The following is a 21,947-nucleotide window of genomic DNA, read 5'->3' as shown; positions in this document are numbered from 1 at the left end:
CTTTTGCCATGGTATCTTTTTTTTTTTTTTTACTGATTCATAAGAGTTTACATCAATGTGAGATTTCAGTTGTACATTATTTCTTGACTGTCACCACATAAGTGCTCCTCTTGAGCCCCTGTCCCCTGGTAACCACAGAACTTTTTCTTTGTCCATGTGTTTGTTCTTATTCCACATATGAGTGAAATCATGCATGTTTGTCTTTCTCAGTCTGGCTTATTTCACTTAGCATAATTCCCTCCAGGTCCTTCCATGTTGTTGCCAATGGGATGAATTTGTCTTTTTTTCTGGCTGAGAAGTATTCCACTGTATGTATACATATATATATATATATATATACCACATCTTCTTTATCCAATGGGATAAAGTCGATGAGCACTTGGATTGTTTCCATGTCTTGGCTATTGTGAATAGTGCTGCAGTGAACATAGGGGTACATGCGTTACTTTGGGTTGTTGATTTCAAGTTGTTTGGGTAGATACCCAGTAGTAGGATCGCTGGCTCATATGGGTAGTTGAATTTTTAGTTTTTTCAGGAATCTCCATACTGTTTTTCATATTGGCTGCACCAGTTTGCATTCCCACCAGCAGTATATGAGGGTTCCCTTTTCTCTACAATGTCTCCAACATTTGTTATTTTTAGTCTTAGTGATTATAGCCATTTAAAGACATCTGCGTACATGTGTTTATTGGCCATCTGCATATCTTCTTTGGCAAAATGTCTGTTCATATCCTCTGCCCATTTTTTGATTGGGCTGTTTGTTTTTTGTTGTTCAGTTGTGTGAGTTCCTTATATGTTATGGAGATTAACCCCTTGTCAGATATGTGATTTGCGAATATTTTCTTCCAGTTGGTGGGTTGTCTCTTTGTTTTGATCCTAGTTTCTTTTGCCTTGCCGAAGCTCTTTAGTCTGATGAACTACCACTTGTTTATTTTTTCTTTTGTTTCCCTTGTCTGAGAAGACATGGTATTTGAAAAGATCCTATTAAGTTTGATGTCAAAGAGAAGTACTACCTATATTATCTTCCAGGAGTGTTTTGGTTTCAGGACTTATCTTCAAGTCTTTGATCCGTTTTGAGTTTATTTTTGTGTATGGCTTGAGATAATGGTCTACCTTCATTCTTTTGCATGTAACTGTCCAGTTTTCCCAACACCATTTATTTATTTATTTTTTAAAGATTTTATTTTTTTTGTCTTTTTCTCCCCAAAGCTCCCCGATACATAGTTGTGTATTCTTAGTTGTGGGTCCTTCTAGTGGTGGCATGTGGGACGTTGCCTCAGCACTGCTTGACGAGCGGTGCCAATTCCGTGCCCAGGATTCGAACTGATGAAACACTGGGCTGCCTGCAGCAGAGCGCGCGAACCCAACCACTTGGCCACGGGGCCGGCCCCCCAACACCATTTATTGAGGAGACTGTCTTTTCTCCATTGTATGTTCTTGGCATCTTTGTTGAAGATTAGCTGTCCATAGAGGTATAGTTTTATTTCTGGGCTTTCACTTCTGTTCCATTGATCCGTGTGCCTGTTTTTGTACAAGTACCATGCCGTTTTGATACATGGTACATTTTGAAGTCAGGGATTGTGATGCCTCCAGCTTTGTTCTTTTTTCTCAGGATTGCCTTATCAATTGGGGGTCTTCAGGTGCCCCATATGAATTTTAGGATTCTTTACTCTGTTTCCTTGAAGAATGTCATTGAGATTCTGATTGGGATTCCATTGAATCTGTAGATTGCTTTGGATAGTATGGGCATTTCAATATGTTTATTCTTCCCATCCATGTGCATGGAATCTCTTTCCATCTCTTTATGTCATTATCAATTTCTTTCAGTAATGTCTTATACTTTTCATTGTATAAGTCCTTCACCTCCTTGGTTAAATTTATTCCTAGCTACTTTATTATTTTAGTTGCAGTTGTAAATAGAATTGTATTCTTGAGTTCTCTTTCTGTACATTTGCTATTAGAATATAGAAAAGCAACTGATTTTTGTAAGTTGATTTTGTACCCTGCATCTTTACTGTAGATAATTGTTTCTCTTACTTTTCGAATGGATTCTTTGAACTTTTCTATATATAAGATCATATTGTCTGTGAACAGTGAGAGTTTCACTTCTTCAATCCCTATTTGGATTCTTTTTATTCTTTTCTCTTGCCTAATTGCTCTGGCCAAAACCTCCAGTACTATGTTGAATAAGAGTGGTGATACTGAGCATCGTTGTCTTGTTCCTGTTCTCAGAGGGATGGCGTTCAGTTTTTCCCCATTGAGTATGATGTTGGCTGTGGGTTTGTCATATATATCCTTTATTATGTTGAGGTAATTTCCTTCCATCCCCATTTTGTTAAGAGTTTTTATCATGAATGACTGTTGGGTCTCGTCAAATGCTTTCTCTGCATCTATTGAGATGATCATTTGGATTTTATTCCTCAATTCATTGACATGGTCTATCACATTAATTGATTTGTGGGTGTTGAACCATCCCTGTGTTCCTGCTGTAAATCCCACTTGATCATGATGTGTGATCCTTTTGATGTATTGATGAATTCGGGTTGCCAAAGTTTTGTTGAGGATTTTTGCATTTATGTTCATCAGTGATATTGGCCTGTAGTTTTCCTTTTTTGTGTTGTCCTTGTCAGGCTTTGGTATCAGAGTGATGTTGGCCTTGTAGAATGTGTTAGGAAGTATTCTATCCTTCCTAAATTTTTGGAATATCTTGAGAAGAATTGGTATTAAGTCATCTTTGAATGTTTGGTAGAATTCCCCAGGAAGCCATCTGATCCTGGAATTTTATTTTTTGGGAGGTTTTTGATTGCTCTTTCCACCTCCTTATTGGCGATTGGTCTATTGAAATTCTCTGCTTCTTCGTGGTCCAGTTTTGGAAGGTTGTATGTTTCTAAGAATTTATCCATTTCTTCTAGATTATCCAATTTGTTGGCATATAGCTTTTCACAGTATTCTCTTATTATCTTTTGTATTTCTGAGGTGTCCGTTGTAATCTCTCCTCTTTCATTTCTGATTTTATTTATTTGAGACTTCTCTTTTTTTTTTTGGTGAGTCTAGCTAAGTCTTTGTCAATTTTGTTTATCTTTTCAAAGAACCAGCTCTTGCTTTCATTAATTTTTTATATTGTTTTTTAAGTCTCTATTTCGTTTATTTCTGCTCTGATTTTTATTATTTCCTTCCTTCTGCTGATTTGGGGCTTTGTTTGTTCGTCTTTTTCTAGTACCTTTAGATGTGCTGTTAGATGGTCTATTTGGGATTTTTCTTCTTTGTTGAGTTAGGCCTGAATTGCTATAAACTTCCCTTTTAGAATCGCTTTTGAAAATAAGGTTAAAGAGATATTTACAAACATTGTTTTCAATTGTTTAAAAAGAATCATCACATGAGAGAATTTTATTTGCCTGTTTGTTTCTCAGGCCATAAATTAAACCAATAAAGCAGTGTTATGTTAAAATAGATTATGACAATATACACAAGAAATTTATTTAAACTAATTTAAAAAATTAATTTAAAATAGCTATTTTGTAGACTTTAATTTCAATGCATGCTTACTATGGAAAATACAAAATAATAAAAAGAGATAAATCAAAATTCACCTATAAGCACAACAGCCCAGAGTTAGGACAGAAATGTATGATATATCTATTCTAAATTGGAATAAACTCTCCCCCTGCAATGGGGAGATACATATTTGGGGAGCATGAAAGAAAAGCCTAATTTGAAGACAGACAGGTGACTATCTGTATGAAATATCAAAGATTTGTAATCAATTGGAAGTTTAACAATATTAACTTTCACTGCCTTTCAGAATCCTAAAGCCTTTGACTATAAAATATGACACTGTAGCTAATTTGTCTGCTTTATATCCATATTTTTTATTGAGTTCATAATAGTTTACAACACTGTGAAATTTCATCCATTAATTATTACTTGTCCATCAACATATAAGTGCCCCCCTTCATGCCCTGTGCTCACCACCAAGCCTCTTAACCCCTGTAACCACTGAACTTTTCTCTGGCTATGTTTGTTTATCTTCCACATATGTGTGAAATCATATGGTGTTTGTCTTTCTCTGTCTGGCTTATTTCACTTAACATAATATCCACGAGGTACATCTATGTTGTTGTGAATGGGACGATTTCATCCTTTTTTATGGCTGAGTATTATTCCATTCTCTGTGTGTGTGTGTGTGTGTGTGTGTGTGTCTATACACACACACCACATCTTTATCTATTCATCAGTTGATGGGAACTTGGGTGGCTTCCATGTCTTGGCTATTGTGACTAGTGCTGCAGTGAACACAGAGGTGCATAAATCACTGAATTGTTGATTTTAAGTTGTTTATGTAGATACCCAGTAGTGGGATTGCAGGGTCATATAGTATTTCTATTTTTAGTTTTTTGAGGAATCTCTGTACTGTTTTCCATAGAGCCAGCATCAGTTTGCATTTCCACCAGCAGTGTATGAGGGTTCCCTTTTCTCCACAACATCTCCAACATTTGTTATTTTTAGTCTTAGTGATTATAGCCATTTTAATGGGTGTAAGGGGATATCTTAGTGTAGTTTTGATTTACATTTCCCTGATGATTAATGATGTTGAACATCTTTTCATGTGCCTATTGGCCATCTGTATATCTTCTTTGGAGAAATGTCTGTTCATATCCTCTGCTCACTTTTTGATCAGGTGGTTTTTTTTTTTCTTGTTCAGTTGTGTGAGTTCTTTGTATATTATGGAGATTAACCCCTTGTCAGATATACGATTTGCAAATATTTTCTCCCAGTTTGTGGATTGTCTTTTTGTTTTGATCCTGGTGTCCTTTGCCTTGCAGAAGCTCTTTTGTCTTATGAAGTCCTACTTTTTTTTTCTTTTGTTTCTCTGGTCCAAGAAGCTATAGTATTCAAAAAGATCCTTTTAAGATCGATGTCAAGAGTATACTACTTATATTTTATTCCAGAAGTTTTATGATTTCAGGCCTTACCTTCAAGTCTTTGATCCATTTGGTGTTTATTTTTGTGTATGCTGTAAGACAGTGATCTACTTTCATTCTTTTGCATGTGGCTGTTGAGTTTTCCCAGCACCATTTATTGAAGGGGCTTTCTTTTCTCCATTGTATGTTCTTGGCTCCTTTGTCAAACATTAGCTGTCTGTAGACGTGTGATTTTATTTATGAGCTTTCAATTCTGTTACATTGATCTGTGTGCCTGTTTTTGTACCAGTATCATGCTGTTTTGATTACTATAGCTTTGTAGTACTTTTGAAGTTAGGACTGTGATGCCTTCAGCTTTGTTTTTTTTTCTTAGTATTTCTTTAGCTATTCAGGATCTTTTCTTGCCCCATATGAATTTTAGGATTCTTTGTTCTATTTCCGTGAAGAATGCCATTGGGATTCTGATTGGGATTGCATTGAATCTGTAGATTGCTTTGGGTAGTATGGACATTTTTACTATGTTTCTTCTTCCAGTCCATGTGCATAGAATATCTTTCCATTTCTTTATGAAATCATTGATTTCTTTCAATAATGTCTTATACTTTTAATTGTATAGGTCTTTCACCTCCTAGGTTAAATTTATTCCTAGATATTTTATTCTTTTTGTTGCAGTTGTAAATTGGATTGGATTCTTGAGTTCCTTTCTGTTAGTTCTTTTAGAGTATATAAACCAACTGATTTTTGTAAGTTGATTTTGTACCCTGAAACTTTACTGTAGGTGTTGATTATTTCTAATAGTTTTCTGATGGATTCTTTAGGGTTTTCTATATATAAGATCTTGTCTTCAATCAGTGAGAGTTTCACTTCTTCATTTTCCTTTTGGATTCCTTTTATTTCCTTTTTATTGCATAATTCATCTGGACAAAACCTTGAGTACAATGTTGAATAAGAGTGGTGATGGTGGGCATCCTTGTCTTGTTCCTGTTCTCAGGGGTACGACGTTCAGTTTTTGCCCATTAAGCATGATGTTGTCTGTGGATTTGTCATATATGACCTGTATTATGTTGAGCTAATTCTTTTCTACCCCATTTTGTTAAAGGTTTTTGTCATAAATGGCTGTTGGATCTTGTCAAATGCTTTCTCTACATCTATTGAGAAGATCATGTGGTTTTTATTCCTCATTTTGTTAATGTAGTGTATCACATTGATTTGCAGATGTTGAAACATTCCTGTGTCCCCGGTATAAATCCCACTTGATTCTGGTGTATGATCTTTTTGATATATTGCTGTATTTGGTTTGCCAATATTTTGTTGAGGGTTTTTGCATCTATGTTCATCAGTGATATTAGCCTATAGTGTTCCTTTTCTGTGTTGTCCTTGTCAGGCTTTGGTGTCAGGGTGATGTTGGCCTCTGGCCCTAGACTTTTATTTTTTGGGATGTTCTTGATTACTGTTTCAATCTCTTGTGATTGGTCTATTCAGATTATCTGTTTCTTATTGATTCAGCTTTGGGAGGTTGTAAGAGTCTAAGAATATCCATTTCTTCTAGGTTGTCCAATTAGTCGGCATGTAGTTTTTCATAGTATTCTCTTATGATCATTTGTATTTCTATGTTATCCATTGTAATTTTTCCTTTCATTTCTAATTTTATTTATCTGAGCTTTCTTTCTTTTTTTCTTGTAAATGTGGGTTTTGTCAATCATGTCTATCTTCTCAAAGAACCATTCCTTTGTCTCATTGATGCTTTCTACTTTTTTGTTTCAATTACATTTATTTCTGCTCTGATTTTTATTATTTCCCTCCTTCTGCTGCTTTGTTTGTTCTTCCTTTTCTAACTCAGTTAGGTGTAGTTTGAGATTGCTCCTTTGGGATTTTTCTTGTTTGTTATGGTGAGCTTCTATTGTGATGAATTTCCTTCTTAGTACTGCTTTTGCTGCATCCCATCTGAGTTGGTATGGTATGTTTTCATTTTCATTTGTCTCCAGATATTTTTTGATTTCTCCTTTCATTTCTTCAATCATCCATTTGTCGTTTAGTATGATGTTGTTTAGTTTCCACATCTTTGTCCCTTTCTCAGCTTTTTGCTTATAATTAATTTCTAGTTTCATAGCACTGTGGTTAGAAAAGATGCTTGCTTTATTTCCATCTTCTTAAATTTATTGAGGCTTGCCTTCTTTCCCAACATATGGTCTATCCTTGAGAATGTTCCATGTGCACTTGAGAAGAATGTGTATTCTGCTGTTTTTGGATGGAGTGTTCTCTATATATCTATTAAGTACATCTGGTGTAGTTTTTCATCAGTTCCACTGTTTCCTTTTTGACTTTCTGTCCAGATGGTCTATTCTTTGATGTGAGTGGAGTTTTGAGGTCTGCTACTATTATTGTGTTATTATTAATATCTCCTTTTAGGTTTGTGAATAGTTGCTTTGTGTACTTCGATGCTTCTGTATTGGGTGCATATCTATTTATAAGTGCTATGTCTTCTTGGTGGAGTGTCCCTTCAATCATTATATACTGCCTCTCTTTGTCTCTGTTTACCTGTTTTATCTTGAAGTCTACTTTGTCTGACACAAGTATTGCAACATCTGCTTTCTTTTGTTTGCCATTAGCTTGGAGTATTGTCTTCCACCACTTCACTCTAAGCCTGTTTGTCATTAGAGCTGAGATGTGATTCCTGGATTCAGCCTATTGTTGGTTTTTGTTCTTTAATCCATCTTGCCACTCTGTGTGTGTGTGTGTGTGTGTGTGTGTGTGTGTGTGTGTGTTTGGAGAATTTGATCCATTTACATTTAGAGTGATTATTGATATATGAGGTCTTAATTCTTTATCACTCATTTTCTGGTTCTCCTGCATTTCCTTTGTTTCTTATCCCATGTATTACAGACTACCAATTTGGTTAGGTAGTTTTTTTATGCTGGATTTCTTAGTTTTCTCCTTATTTATTATTTGTAGCTCTGTTCTACTTTTTGTTTAGCGATTACCACAATGTTTGTATTCAAAATCTCTTAGATGAGATACTCCATTTTCTGATAACCTCTTATTTCCTTAGACTAAGCCAATTCAGTCCCCTTTCTTTTTCCCTCCTAAGTTGTTTTTGTCATGTCTTATATTTTCTTTTGGTTAAAATGACAATATTATCTTCATTTTAGATGTTTTCTTTCCCTTTATCTTTAATGTTTTACCTGAGTATTTGTTAACCTGTTTGATGGTTAGCTACAATTTTCTGATTTTGTTTACCTATTTATCTCCTTGCTTAGGGCTTTGTAACCCCTTTCTTCTTTTTTTTTCAGGTGTGAGGGCCTTCTTGAGGATTTCTTCTAGGGAGGTCTTCTGGTGATGGACTCCCTTTGCTTTTTTTTTATCTGGGAAAGTTTTTATTTCTCCATCATATCTGAAGGATATTTTCACTGGATAGAGTATTCTTGGCTGAAAGTTTTTGTCTTTCAAAGATTTGAATATATCATTCCACTCTCTCCTAGCCTGTAAGACTTCTGCTGAGAAATCTGCTGAAAGCTTGATTGGGTTCCTTTGTAAGTTATGTTCTTCTGCCTTGTTGCCCTTAGTAATTTTTATTTGTCATTCATTTTGCCAGCTTTACTCCTATGTGCCTGCTGTAGGTCTTTTTATGTTGACATATTTAGGAGGTCAGATGGCCTCTTTCACATAGATTTCCATCTCCTTCCACAGGTTTGGGAAGTTCTCCACTATTATTTCTTGGAACAAGCTTTCTGCTCCATTCTCCTTCTCTCCTCCCTCTGGAGTACCTTTTATCCTTATGTTGCATTTCCTAATTGAATTGCATATTTCTTGGAGACTTTCTTCATTTCTTTTTTGTCTTAGTTCCCTCTCCTCCTCCATCTGAAGCATTTCTATATTTCTGTCTGCAGTGTTGCTGATTCATTCCACCATGATATCAGCTCTACTGATTTCTTCTGTTCATTTCTAATATTTACAATTGTCTCTTCCTTATAGTTTCAATCTCTTTTGTGAAGTAGCTTCTGAGTTTGTTGAATTGTCTATTTGCATTCTCTTTTAACTCATTGAGTTTTTTAATGATAGCCATTTTGAATTCTCTGTCATTTAAGTTATAGATTTCTGTGTCTTCAGCATTGATTTCTGGATACTCGTCATTTGCCTTCTCGTCTAGAGATTTAATATAATTTTTCATACTGCTAGACAGCATGGATTTGTGCTTCTGCATTGTGGTAGTATTTGATTGCTGCTTCCATGTGTCAGCACTGGGTGATGGTCAAGAGCTGCATATCTGATCCTGCTGTGATCTGCGGAGACAGCTCCCAGGTGCTGGGCTGGGGCAGTGGGCAGGGGGGAGGGGCACTTTCTTTCTCCTGAAGAATCCCACGGGCTTCTCACTCTGCCCTTGCTATCTGCTCTCCTGGGTTGTTAGCTTGGTGAAGACACCCCTGCGATTGCTAGTCACCTCTGTGGCAGACATTCCCCTGGACTGTGAGAGACCTCAGAGATCTATGGTGTTCCTGCAGAGGGTCAACACTCTGTCCCTGCTTTCCTCCCAGAGGCTACACACAATTCCTGGGTCTTCGAGGAGGAAGAGAAGCATTCTTTTACCTTTTTCTACCTCCTTGGTGTGGGGAGGGGGCTCCAGCACCTCCACCTTCTGACGTATGACTGTGTGGGTCTCTCAGATGTCTTTTTTTTTTTGTGGGGATATCCTCTGTTGGAATATGAACGTCCTTTTCATTGTTTCACTGTATCTTTGAGGAGATAGTAAGCTATGCCATGTGCAGATGTCACTCCTATATTCATATTTTTGTGTGGCTAGTTGATATAGTGTTGGAATAAAGTAAAGAAAAACTAACATCTTTAGAAACATGATAAATTAATTTCAGGACAACACTATTTAAAGTTCTCATCAAAATGTTCAGGGTTTCCCACTGATAACAACCACCTCAGTGGCTGTCATGTGACATACTATGTAATATCCAGGTGATGTGAGATGAAACTCTGAATTCAAATGTTTTTTTGAGTGTTTTAAAGAGTTTAGTGTAAAGCAAGAAAACTTTAGCTAATAATAGAGAGGCCCCTGATGAGGAAATAGTGAAAGGCTATCGCCCTTTAAGTCAAAATGTAGGTTCTACATGGAATTGCCAGTTAAAATATAGGATGCCAAGGTGAATTTAAGTCAGATAAACAAGGAATGGTTTTTTATAAATATATCCCAAATATTTCATAGGACATATTTATACTGAAAACATACTCATAGTTTATTTGAAATGAAAATTTAAGTGGATAGCCTGTGTTTTTATAAGCTAAAGCTAGAAACCCTTGTTGCCTTTGAAAATGGCTAAACAATTACCAATATTGTCCCATGCTTCACCTTCTATAAATTGTAATCAGAACTACGTATAACAATGCCAATCAGAGTGTCAGAAAGACGTCTTTAGTCAGTATTTATATATTACTAATGATGGAGAAAGAGGTAATTAGTGGTTATAGTCCAATGTTTGACTGCATTGAACATTGTCAGTGACCTTTTTGATTTATTTGAGAAATATTTTGCTTCATTTTCTATAGAGTTTCATATTGATTTTCAATGTAATACAACAAGAAAGAACAACTATTTTTCTCAACTTACTAGATTTCAGGATAGCATGCTTTTCCTCATTTTTAAAAGAAAATTCATTTAGATTTAAATTTACTTTAAATTGCTAACCATTTTCCAAGGTCTAACCTTCATTTAAATTGAGAACAAGTGCATTTCAATATTACCCAATAATGGGAACAAGTGGTACCTCTCTCACTAAGATTTTCTCTTTTGGGTCTTATGGAAGACATTTTCCCTTGATCTGTAATAGGAACATATGGTGAACCTTCTGGTTAATTTTTGTTATCCCCTGGACAGCTTTTCATTCTCATGTTTGCGTAGCAGATGCCATATAGCATTTGTCCATCTGGGGGCAGAATGCTGCCTTCTGCCCCAAACCACTCCTTGCATCCAGTCTACCAATTTAACCATAAAGCTTCCAAAAATCAAGGCAATCTGACAAGTGGATCCTCATGAACGTGCAACTCTTGGCATGTAAATTTTAATTAATTCAGAAAACTTGATATATTAGTTTGCAAGGGCTGCCAAAATGCCACAGACTGGGTGACTTAAACAACAAAAATTTATTTTCTTACAGTTTTGGAGGCTAGAAGTCTGAGATCCAGGTGAGGGCAGGGTTGGTTTCTTCTGAGGCCCGTGAGGGAAGGATCTGTTCCTTTGCTTGTAGATGGCCATCTTTCCCCTGAGTTTCCACATGTCTCCCTTCTGTACATGTCTTTGTCCAAATTTTCTCTTCTTATGAGTGCACCAGTCATATTGGATAAGGGCTCACCCTAATCACCTCCTTTTAACTTAATTATATCTTTAAAGACCTTATCTTCAAATACAGTCACAGCCTGAGGTACTGGGGGTTAGGACTTCAACATATGAACTTTGTGGGGATGCAGAAGGCACTCAATATTCCTCTCCATGTTGATAATGGCAGTATGAACTCAATATTGTTATTTTGTGTTTTTTGTGTGGAACCTTGGCCCTGAGCTAACTTCTGTTGCCAGTCTTCCTTTTTGCTTGAGGAAGATTGGCCCTGAGCTAACATCTGTGTTAGTCTTCCTCTATTTTGTATATGGAATGCTGCCACAGCATGGTTTGATGAGTGGTGTAGGTCTGTGCCCAGGATCTGCACCTGAGAAACCAGTCCACAGAAGTGGGGCGTGCTGAATTTAACCACTACACCACCCAACCAGCTCCAATATTGTCATTTTTGAGCCAGTGAAAATGAAACTCAGTTCCTCTATTGAAGAATTCATAGCACACAGCATTTAAAGATATATGAAATCTAACTTTTCTTCCTACTTTAATTAGTGTATCTAACTGTGAATAATTTTCTGTAGGCTTTATCTACTATCATTGCCTCCATTAAAAATTCGTAGCATTTGTCTTTATTCACTATGAAGAATATATATTTTACATTGGGAAAAAATGGTGATATATTGAAAGTAAAAGGTATGTACTGCTTTGTTAGGATCTGGAGAATATTCCTGTTGTTTTTGTATCCATAGCATTCTAAGCAAAAGTTGCTGCTGATAAGCATGAGATAACCCCCTATGAGAGAGAAGTCCTCTGCTTCTTGAAGTTTTTTTCCTGGTGTACCACATGTAGGTACACTTAAGTGAGTACATAGAAGTGTGTTTAGGAAACCACTTCTGTTGAAAGGGCTTCTGATAAGATGGAGAGATTCTCAAAGTAATATATTGTAGACTACAAAGTACTGAACTAAGAAATGCCATTCCAGAGCATCCTGCTATAAAAAATATCGTATTTTCACTTCGGAGGCCCAGAGTTCACCAGTTCAAATCCTGGGCGTGGACCTATACACTGCTTATTGAACGATGCTGTGGCAGGCATTTCCACATATAAAGTAGAACAAGATGGACACAGATGTTAGCTCAGGGCCTATCTTCCTCAAAAAATATAAAATAAAGGTTCTGGCAAATTTGTGGCTTTTGAAAACTAAATGTAGGAAATATTATTTTCTCTTTATGAATATACACACACACACACAGAATGTATCATATATATAAAACATTACCAATTGTGTGTGTATATATACACACACATATATGTATAAAATACAAGGAATGTACCATATATATGTGTGTTTATATACATATATAATACATTCCTAAATGTATACCATACATATATATAAATAACAATATTAAAAATATAAATGTTTCCCATGTTTATACATTCCTAAAAAGAATTCATTCAATTTTCCTACAGTTGTACCTTGGTTAAAAAAACTGAAATAAAATCAAATTTTATAGGCTCAGATCTGCATAGTAGCTTCTGCTATCCTTCTGGTGGAGCACACATTTTTAAATGGTAGCATTAAAACAACTAATTATATCAATATACAAATATGTTTGAAAAATCAACCATGGACTTTTGAGCATTATTTTAAAAATTAAGACTATTTTACTTCTTTCCCCAATGGTAAAAGTAATGCATATTCTATGTAGAGAAATGTAAAAAGTATTTGAAAGAAAGGGAAAAAAATCGGTTTCATCTCTCAAAAATAACAATTTTGATATATTTTTCACGAGTAAAATTAAGAATTTTAGTGAAAATACACTCAAAGTATTTGTGCATCGGTTGCTGTCTGTAGTAAAAGAAAATAATAAAAGGAGCTAGGTCTATAAATAGGAAACTGCTATTAGCAAGTTAATTAATGTCTAGACCTATTTGTTGTTTTATCATGAAGAATCATTATTGGCTTGCTTAGAATCTGGGCTTTGATGAGAAATTTGTTACATGAAATACTGAGAGTGTTGCTGTGGTTGCTTGTGAAGTTACACTGGCCCATGGAAGTCAAGTAGAGAATCATCATCCGTAGGTAGAAGTAATTAGAGAGGACTGGAGAAACCAGTAGTTTAAGTAAGTAACAGTAATCAATGCAGACAATCACTGCGTTATTAATTTTCAGAGAAAGTGTTGAGTTGGTTTTGCTAAATTAAACATGGGGCAAACAAGAATACAAGTTAAGGAAAATAAAACAGAACTCTCAAAAGAGAGACCAGGTAAGAACTGGAGTCAGATTGTTTGGAGTGGGGTCAGGTTCAATGATTGGGGAAGACAGTCAAGAGCATAGGAGATCAGACACAGCTTCTTCATCAACGTCTGAGAAAACAACAGACATTTAGGCCTCAAAGGGGAAAGCCTGGAAAGCCTTAAAGACAGAGACTTTTTCACATGTCTTCTGCCCCACTACACTCTCACTCACAGGCTTAAGCCACCCATGCCTTCCAAGGTTTTATTTTCTCGCAGCTCCATACTATGCAGGAGTAAATCTTCAACACAGTTCAGTGACCTACCTCACCATTAATCTCTACACGTAAATAGATTTGTTCTAGAGGATTACATTATATATTTTCATCTTTTCCATCTTTCTTGTCCATCACTGTATAGCAAAAGTAAATCTAGTAAATTAAGGAAATTAATGAGGTGATTAGACCATTTTAAGTCTTTTTCCTTGGGATTCTATTTCTTCTTAAAAGGATCCATTTCTAAGAGTTTTTTTTTTTTTGATTGAGTGGTTCATGGTGTTTTTTTTCCTTAATATCCAGTGGTGTATATCATCTGAGTAATAAAAATCGGGACTCAATTTGATTGCGTTTGACCAGCAGTACTGGATCCTTACCTGGAATACTGAGAGGTGAGCAAGAGTGCTTTTCCTGACACCAGGGACTGGCAAACTACAGCCTGTGGACTGTCTGCTTTTTTTTTGGAAATAAAATTTAATTTTAACACAGCTATGGTCATTCATTTTTGTATTGTCTACAGCTGCTTTTATGTTACAAGGACAGAGCTGGACAGTTGTGACAGAGACCAAAAGACCTGCAAGCCTAATATATTTACTCTCTGATTCTTTCCAGAAGAAGTTTCCTGGCCTCTGTTCTAGACCAGCACTATCCAGTCGAACTTTTTGTGATGGTGGAAATATTCTATATCTGTGCAGTTTGATTTAGTAGCCACTAGCTACATACAGCTATTTAAATTCGGTTTTAAATTAATTTAAATTAAATTAAATTAAAATTCAGTTTCTCAGTCACTGGTGTCTAGTATGACTAAGAAATGATATTTGAAATTTAATTTAATTTTAATTAATTAAAAATTAAATCTAAATAGCTTCATGTGGTTAGTGGCTACCATATTGCCCAGCACAGTTTTAGACATAGGTAAATTATTATTAACTTTGAGTCAGCCTTTTCTACTGTAAGTATCGATATAAAGTATTTTCACTTTTGTTCAGTTTTAAATGTTTACAATTTTTTATTATAATTTTTCCTTTGATGTCCGATTTGTCTGGAAATATGTTTTATAAATTTCCAAATAGATTTTGTTTTCCAAAGTATCTTTTTGTTTTGACTAAATGCACTTAATTGCCCTCTGCTCAGAACCTGGCTTGACTAATCTCAAGCCTCTGAAAGTTGTTGAGGATAGCTTTAAGTCCTAGCACATGGTTAATTTTTGCAAGTACCCTGTAAGTACCTGAAGAGAATATTTATTCTCCAAATGATAAGTGCAAGGCTCATTATCTGTATGTTTCATCAGGCTTTTAAATTTTGTGCGTTAAATCATATCAATATGGATTTTTGGTTTGCTTGATCTGTGGTTTACTTAGAGACATACGTTTAAAATTTTCACAAGGACTATGGCCTTGTCTGTTTACTTTGTAATTATGTTAAATTTTCATTATATACTTTGAACCGCTATTATCAGATAATTACAAGTTCATAATTGCCACATTATCCTGGTGAATTGCAACCGTCAGCTTCCTGCATTGTCTTTTAATATTCAATAATGGTTTTTACCTTATATTGAATTTTTTCTGGTGACATTGATAGAACTATGGTAGCTTTATTTTGGATAGATAATATTTCCTGTATCTTTTTCAAGTCTTTGAATTTCAAACTTTCCTCTTCTCATATTTTAAGTGTCAATAACATACATACCATATGATAAGAATTTTTTTAAAAAACTTCAAATCTGAAAACCTGTTTTTTAACTGGAGAATTTAGTCCACTTATATTAATTGTGATTGATAATTGGATTGATTGCTCTTAGGTTATTATATACTTTCAACTAATCAAGCACATTTTTTTAAATTTCCTTTTTCACCAAGTCTCTTATTATTTTTCTTTTTCCTATTCTATTTTGTCTCTACTTGTTTGGAAGTAAATGGCTGCATGCAATTCATTTATGGTTTAGCTATTTTTTGCATTTATACTTAAATAAACAAAAACTAAAATTAGGCAGTGTCTTTACCCTCTTTGTGAAAACCAATGATCTTAAGAATAGTTTAATACCCAACATCCCCTCTCATATTAAATACTATTATAAGCTATTATTTCAAGTAAAGTTTTATCCTGATTTTTAACCCCTAATATATATTAAACATTGTTCTTAATTTTTTTATCACAGTCAATAATAATTTTGTTTAGATTACCCCCTTTGCTCAAAATTCTTTTCTATCAGGCATTATATTTCTGGCCTGAAGTATATTCTTTAGTTTTTATTTTGTCTTTACTGAAAGATTATTTTGCTGTATACAGAATTCTATATTCACTAATATTTTCTGTACGCACATAGAAGCTGTTATTTCATTGGCTTCTGGTTGTAATTATTGTTACTGGAAAATCTGTCGTCTTATCAGGCTATGATTCCTTTGTTGTTGGTCTCTCATTTCTCTTTGGCAGGTTTGAAGAAATTTTTTCTTTGGTGATCTGTAATGTGTTTTCTTGTGACTTCTTGGACATCTTACATCTACGGATTGGTTTAAGAATTAAAAAAAAATTCTTAGCCCCTTTCTCTCTGAATAGAGCCTTTTTCCCATTCTTTCTCCTTTTTTCTCTGTGAAATTTCACTTATGCATCTGATATATCTTCTTTCCTTCCATCATCTCTATCTTTTAAATTCCCTTTCATGTACATTCCAGCTCTTTGTGTTGTATGCAGGGTAGTTTCTTTGACTCTTTCTTCCTTTTAGCTAATTCTTTCTTCAGCTGAGTCTAATTATCTGTTTAATTCAGGAGTCAGTAAACTTTTTCTTAAAGGGTCAGGTCATAAATCTTCCAGGCTTCTGGGCCATATGGTCTCTGTTGCAACTATTCTACTCTGCTATTGTAGCATGACAACAACTAGAGAGGATTACATAAACCAACAGACCTGACTGTGTTCCAAAAAAATTTATTTACAAAAACAGGCAACTGACCTATGGACCATAATTTGCTGACCTCTACTTTAATCTATCAATTGAATTTTAAAAATTATTTTCCAGTTTTAGAAGTACCATTTACTTCTTTTCCAAACTTGCTTTTATATTTCTAATAGCCCTTTTATACCTTGTACATATTTTAAATCATCTCTTTAATGTTTTAAACATATAAAATGTAATTATTTTATATCCTGTGTTATGATAATTCTAATATCTGAATTTTTTTCAGCATTCTTTTCTACTGCTTGTTGTTTCTACTGACTTACACTCATGCTTCCTTGCTCACTTGTTGCTTTGTGACTTTTACTGTTACTCATTTCTTTTCCCTAAAATTTAATGAGGACTGGAATAAAGTTATATCATTCCAGAGAAGATTTAGATTTTCTTCTTCTAGATTCTCAAGAGACTGCCAATCAGGAAACACTTTAAATTACTCTGTAAAAGTTGATTTTGCTACACACAGGTAGTGTTAATTCAGACTGAACACATGGGTTATTTATGGTCACAAGAAATATATTTTTACCACATGTGTGACAAGCCTCCTGTGGTGGCCATGAAAATGTCCCACTCATATGTCCTGCTGCAGGCAGCATAAATGACTGATGGCCTCTCTTGTCATCCTTTTGAATTCACAGCCCTGTTTGCACCGAGGACACGCTTTCCACAGACTGTTCCTAGCCAGCGTCTGAGCTAGTGAGAATAACGCAGGCCTATTTCTGCAAGATATAGGATTCTTTTAATTGGGGATTTTAGCTCTAGGATTCTCCATTGGCTGAGTCAAAGCTTCCTTGGACTGTGCTGCAATCTAAGACTCTTCCTACCTAATCCTCATGCCTTGTCTCTCTTGCAGCCATGTTAGATCTTATCATTCTGAATGCTCTCTTTGCCTTCCTGGCTTCCACTATTTTATGCCTAAGAGGTGTTTCTTCCATTAAACCTCATGCACACCTCATCCCGTCTTGGCATCTGCTTGCCAGTGGACTCAAACTACCACAACCTATATTTTTGTCTTAAAAAATAAGACCTCAGATTATTTTATGAGTGTATGACTACAGTTATTTACTTGCCTAGGCATAAGATATTGTTAAATCCTGCTATTTTCAAAAATAGATGTTAATCTAACCTAACTCATTATAAACAATATAGAACACTATAGAACAGCTATACTTCAGACAATTGTTAGGAAATAGAACTAACTAATCTTACTAACCCTCAAATATAGTAGATTGCCCCATGGATATAAAAATCTAATCATTCATCTAGAAGCATTAAAATGTGGCTTATATTAAACTGCAACATTACCGATCTGCTGCGTATGTGGACCTCATTGTTTATCTCTCTCCATTCACAAATACCACCATATCCCATTCCACCAGTTTTAATTACTGCTTTTCTGAATTGTGCTTTAGCATATAGTATTGAGGAACCTTTTTTAAAAACCTTCATGTAAAATGTGTCCTTCTATCTAAGGAATGTATGCTGTTGAGGATGTTCTTAGATTGATAACACAGTATCAAATGTGACCCAAAAGGAGAATTTTTTTCTCTTGTTCTGATTGTAGGATGAGTATTTCTCTTAAGAAACTAATTTCTTGTATCTGATGCGTATATTGAGTTGTGGAACTGATCATATTTCCAGTTTTATACTCACTGCTGAAATTTAAGGGTTACTTATAATTTTGTGTACTAATGTCACTTCTAAATTTATTTCATCATTTTACTTTACGTTTCCCATGTTTCCCATATGTATGTATGTATGTATGTATGCATGTATGTGTATATGTATGTGTTTTTATGTATTGCTGAAAATTATTACAGATGTCTATAGCACAGTTTGTTTATCCATTCACCTATTAATGGACATATTTTTACCCTAACACTATACATATTCATTTATTTTACAATCTTTATTGGTAACTATCTGCTCTAAAATCTCTTTTTTTTTCAGTTGACTTTTTGCCGTAAATATTTATCTGTATGGTTACATAGTTTTCATAGGTATTACCTTTATGGTTGAATTATATTCCTTCAAATGGGTACAATATAATTTACTTTTACTGTTTATATTAATGTGACAGAGTCAAAAATATTAAAACATAAGTATCCAAAAGCTATCCCCTTTTCTGAGTTCCTCAGATCATGTTGTTTGATGACTTCTGAATCTTTCTATGGTGATCTGAGCATATGATGGAGAGGTAACTGGGAGGGATGAGAAAGAAGTAGAGTTAGAAAGAGAAAGAGAAAGGAAAGTGAAACAGGAGAATTGCCCAAGACTAGAGTTTTATCAGGGGAGAGACACAGGAAATACTGGGGGGAGCTGCCCGTGACACCGAATTTGGGAAGAGAAAAAGATAAAATATTTAGGATGTTGTTTGTTTGTGGTGTAGAATAATCACTTCATCACCCCTAAAGAATACATTCAGAACAATATCCATGATTCAGCAAAGCCTTTGTAATCCAAACTGAGCGTCTTTAGGAAAGTTATGAGGAAATACCTCGTGGAAACAACAGCTATATTTCGTGTACATTTAGTTTTTTTCTATTGTTCTGCAACTTTAAGTAAAGCTTTAACAAAAGTAATTGATATGTTTTTAATGGTCGTATTGGTGCCTTAGATAATAAAGTTGAAAACACTGTCTTTAAGTTGAACATGAAGAAGTTTGGCAGAGTTGTTGTATTATCTGAAACAGAGAAATTAAAAATGACCTCATCATAGGGATAAATTCAGTATATGCAGAAACAGGAAGAACCAAAAGAATCACTGAATGGAGTGGAGAGATGCCATTTAAACAAAGGTACTGTGAGAAACATCTGACATGCAATTAAAAGGCAACTTGATTTTAAAAATAATGGTAAATAACAGGGCAGAGCTAATTTATATGTAACATTTTTACATTCCATATGTGTTGAAGTCTGCAGCTTAAAGGGAAGAAATAATGAGGAGAAAAACAAAAAAAAAAGTGAGCATTTGAAACATATCTTCCAGAGTCAGAAAAGTTTAAAGAATTTCCATAAGTGTTTATAATTATACCTGCTTTTAACTGGTGAGGAATGTTTTCAGAAGTCTCTGATCAATACAAGGCGAGATGGAGACAAACATACCTAAATATTAGCAAGAGAAATTGGGGTTAAGAGGAGGAGTCTATTTTGGCCATAGGTGTGATCAAGATGGAAATCAGCTTGAAAGAAAGATCAAGGGCTCTGCATGCTTGGGGATATTTTAAATGTGAGGAGCCATAGCTTCCTTGGATGGGCAGTGTAGCCTGCCCGCGTAAAGAGATCCACATTAGATGATCGTCAGAGGTCCCTGCTAGCTTTAGAACTCTCCAGCTCATTTCAGTGATTAGAATAAAAATGAAATAATATTTATATGAATTCTGATGAAGCAATCAGCCAGAAGGTTCAGGACAAGTATTTTTGTGATCAGTGGAGATGGGGCCAATCAATGTTCTTAGCGCTTCCACTTTTCCAGCATTCTCAGGAACAGAATTGGTACATATGTATCTTGACCCTTCCTTTACCATTGAATCATCAAGGAATATAAAATGTGTTTCCAAATATAGATATTTTATAGCATCCTCATTTAAAATCCTAGCCAGATTGGTTATCAACTCATCTAGTACCAGCGTTTTCCACCAAATCTTGGTTACCAGGAAGGTGCTCACTAAACTCTTAACAATCTAAGAATGACTAATGAACTCTGGGGAAAGAGATTGGGGTGATAAAATTTTATTTTTAACTGTATATATGGCTGGAATTGTTTTGTTTTTTAAGAACAATAATATTTTTTAATAAAATGAAATTAAACTATGAAAATAAAATAAAAACAAAGTAGACATTTCATGCTATTAAGTGACAACTAATAAGTGTTTTCTTTACTTACCTGACTAGAAGTGTATAGTTCTTTGCTGGCATCCAGTATTTCTTACTCTGTAAATAAAAGCCATGCTTCTACACATCTTTAGTATAGTTATCTACACAGACGAGGTGCTTATTAAATGTTTGATAAATGAAAACAAAATTGGTTTTGTTACACATGTACTTACAGAGTGAGCATAAAACACATAAACTCTCCAAAAACAAATGCTACCTCCAACAGTTGATTGCTGGAAATCAATCATATTTATTTCTGTTTTCATGGTTGTAGATCAATTTTCAATGTTTCCTTTTTTTAATTTGAACTTTTTTGACACTACAGTTAGATATGGCCTTTAACTTTAATTCTTCAATTTAACAGCCCGATATGGGCTGGCCCCATGGCCAAGTGGTTAAGTTCATGCGCTTCACATCAGCAGCCCAGGGTTTCCCCGGTTTGGATCCTGGGTGCGGACATGGCACTGCTCATCAAGCCATGCTGAGATGGTGTCCCACATAGCACAACTAGAAGGACCTACAACTAGAATATACAACTATGTACTGGGGGGCTTTAGGGAGAAGAAGAAGGAAAAAAAAAAGAAGATTGGCAACAGATGTTAGCTCAGGTGCCAATCTTTACCAAAAAAAAAAACGGCCCTTTAACTTTTTAGCACCTAAAATGCCTGGATTAGCAAAATATAACAGCAGATTTCAGATAATCCCAGAGTTTAAAAGCTAAACCAAATATGGATCAGTGTTTCGCACAAAATAGTTACATCCTTTTGTAATTCAGTTTTCCAACTGATAGGGAGTGACTATTGCAGATAATGTTTTTGCTCTTAAACCCATAAGAATTATTGTGAAAGCAAGTGGAACTCATGAGAGACCAGGGGGTTAGAGTGAAGGAACCCTTGCAGTGAAAGGAATCAAGGATTGTCTTTAGAACCCATGCTACCTGAGCAACCAGGTCAAAAAAGCTTCCTCTAATGAAGATCCATCCATTACCATGACATGCAAGCTCTGGCTGTAGATCACTTTCATGGTCTCCAAAGAAGCTGAGCAGTTATCAGTAACATTCAAAAATCCACTGGAAAGTCATTAATTTCACTTTATGGTCCTAATTAGCCATTTGTATAGTTCTATAATTAAATATGTTCCTTTCTCATCAAGTTTTTCACTTTAGTAATGATACCACTGTGCCACAAACAGGCCCCATGCTGCTGGGTTTGGGACTTATTCATAGCATTTAATTGGTCACCCAGTGGTTAGCCAATAACCCCTTCTATGGGAAGCAACACTCTGAATGCTGTTAATGGGCTGGAGGCACAGTGATTGCCTCCTGGTACCCAGCAGTACTGGGAATAAAGCAATTTC

The sequence above is a fragment of the Equus caballus genome, chromosome 23, assembly GCF_041296265.1.
Source record: "Equus caballus isolate H_3958 breed thoroughbred chromosome 23, TB-T2T, whole genome shotgun sequence".
NCBI classification, from domain to species: domain Eukaryota; kingdom Metazoa; phylum Chordata; class Mammalia; order Perissodactyla; family Equidae; genus Equus; species Equus caballus.
Note: the sequence above shows the minus strand (reverse complement) of the source record.